Genomic DNA, 2258 nt, shown 5'->3' on the forward strand with positions numbered 1-2258 from the left:
CTTCTCAACATGTGCTGGTGAGATGAGGCGCCGATCCTTCCCGTCGATGCGTCGCTTCCCCGAGGAACCACCTCCAAGAAGAGGTCGATGAGTCGCACCAAAATGGAGAACGAAGAAGAAGAGGAAGAAGAGGAAGAAGAGGAAGAAGAGGAAGAAGAGGAAGAAGAGGAAGAAGAGGAAGAAGAGGAAGAAGAGGAAGAAGAGGAAGAAGAGGAAGAAGAGGAAGAAGAGGAAGAAGAGGAAGAAGAGGAAGAAGAGGAAGAAGAGGACGAAGAAGAAGAAGAAGAAGAAGAAGAAGAAGAAGAAGAAGAAGAAGAAGAAGAAGAAGAAGAAGAAGAAGAAGAAGAAGAAGAAGCCACCATTCGCAGCTCGAGCCAAGCAACCGGCGCAACTTCCTTCCAAAACAAAGCAGCTCGAAGCAAAAAGCTCTCCCGAGCCAAACAGAAGCCAAAGGCCCACTGAACCACCAAAGCAAAAAGCCTCCTCCCGAGCCAGGCGGCAGCTGAAGCTCACTGAGCCAGCCGAAGCAAAAAGCTTCAGAAGGCCTCAACCCTAACGCAAGCCAAGCAGGATCCGACGTCTGCTGAAAGACTCCCCTCAACTCCCTTCTCCAACTCCGCTCACGAACAAAGAAAATATCTCCTCTTATCCTTCTCCCGCCCTTCCCCCGCTCCCAGCGTGACTCATGACTCATGCCCTCGTGCTCCATCCCCCGCTCAACCACGGGTCGGAGGGAGTTGTTGACATCATGAGTCATGGGACGGCAGGGTTCTTCTTCCTCTTCGCAGAAGAGGGGGAGGGACATCTCCATTGTTTCGTTCCTTAACTATTAAATTGATCCGCAGCGCATCTAATCGATTTCTGAACATTTAAACAATGGAAGGTGAGCTATCTCGGGAACAAGCACTTATCGACATAGCTGACTAAAGGAACCTGAATGTTGTGTGCAATCAAATTCCAAATTCGTAACAATATTAATAAAACAATAAATATAACATTTACCTCCAGAAGATTGAGTGTCATGTCAGATTCCTCCAGAAGATTAAGTTGTGTGTTTGGTTCATCCAGACAGGTATTTAAACTGAAAAATAAAATAAAATAATAATAATGAGTCAACACTCAAGAGAGATATAGACAGAGACATAGAGACAGAGATAGAGACAGAGGGAGAGAGAGAGAGACAGAGAGAGAGACAAAGACAGAGACAAAGACAGAGACAGAGACAGAGACAGAGACAGAGACAGAGACAGACACAGACACAGACACAGACACAGACACAGACACAGACAGACACAGACACATACATGTACATGTACACAGACACAAACGCACGCACGCACGCACGCACGCACGCACACACACACACGCACACACACACACACACACACACACACACACACACAGGGATAATTTCTCACCTTCGACTCGACTCATTCAAGGTCAGATGGCGTGAGAGGACTTCTTTCCAGCCAACAAAAATGTCATTCAATTCTCTTCTGAATGATTGAATGTATTTAAGGAAGTCATTCATTTTTTGCCACTCTTCATCATATGCAAACTCCTCCTGCTCCAGATCAGTTATCCACGATGTTCTTATTGGGGACAACCTATTAGAAAAATACATACAATAATTATTGGTTGTATAGTGATTTAATTTTGTATTAAACAACAAATAATGAATGGGTTCAAGGATCTCACCTCTCATCTTGTGAAAAGGATTGATCTGCAAGGTCAGAGTTCTCTTCGAAATACTCCATTCTCTGAATAAGACTCAAAATTCTCTCAATAAGACTCTGAATAAGAACAAAGTTCGCTATGACAATAAATAGCCTCGAATTGATGACATCATGGGAGATTACACAACAATGGGTTTTTCAGGGTGTGTCTCACATCGGAAATGAGTCGCATTTTTGCTTCGGGCGAGGGAACTTGGCTGACTCCAGACTGACTCATTTTAAAACAGCTTGCTTCAAATGATTTTGAGCATTTCTGCACAACAAAGACACTGAAACCAAGAACCAAGTTCCAAGTTATTTTTTGTGAATATACTCGATGGAAATGAATGTTTTACGAAAATTAAATTATTCCCTAAAGTAGAACATGGGCAAATATTTGTTGGTTCGCTCTTTGAGTGGAATGAAAATATGAAAGGGAAGAAGTGCTTTAATCAGCAAGTCTCATTCTTTCATAGTCTCAAATTTACATTTGCTTGTATGGGAGGGAAGGGGATAGGTGGGGAGAAAATGAGTCTCCTATTT

The 2258-nt window shown here is 43.4% G+C and overlaps 1 long non-coding RNA gene across 1 annotated transcript; it reads right to left on the bottom strand.

Moving 5' to 3' along the window:
- Positions 1-310: 310 nt before the first annotated feature.
- Positions 311-1719, bottom strand: LOC147021403 (uncharacterized). Its single transcript, XR_015061363.1, has 3 exons — positions 1699-1719; positions 1419-1607; positions 311-1081 (listed from the first exon to the last, which is right to left on the bottom strand). It is a non-coding gene; the product is annotated as an uncharacterized LOC147021403 (long non-coding RNA).
- Positions 1720-2258: the final 539 nt, after the last annotated feature.

The sequence above is a fragment of the Eptatretus burgeri genome, chromosome 8 (genome assembly GCF_056783735.1).
Source record: "Eptatretus burgeri isolate ZD-2024b chromosome 8, Ebu_testis_v1, whole genome shotgun sequence".
Classification (NCBI taxonomy): Eukaryota; Metazoa; Chordata; class Myxini; order Myxiniformes; family Myxinidae; genus Eptatretus; species Eptatretus burgeri.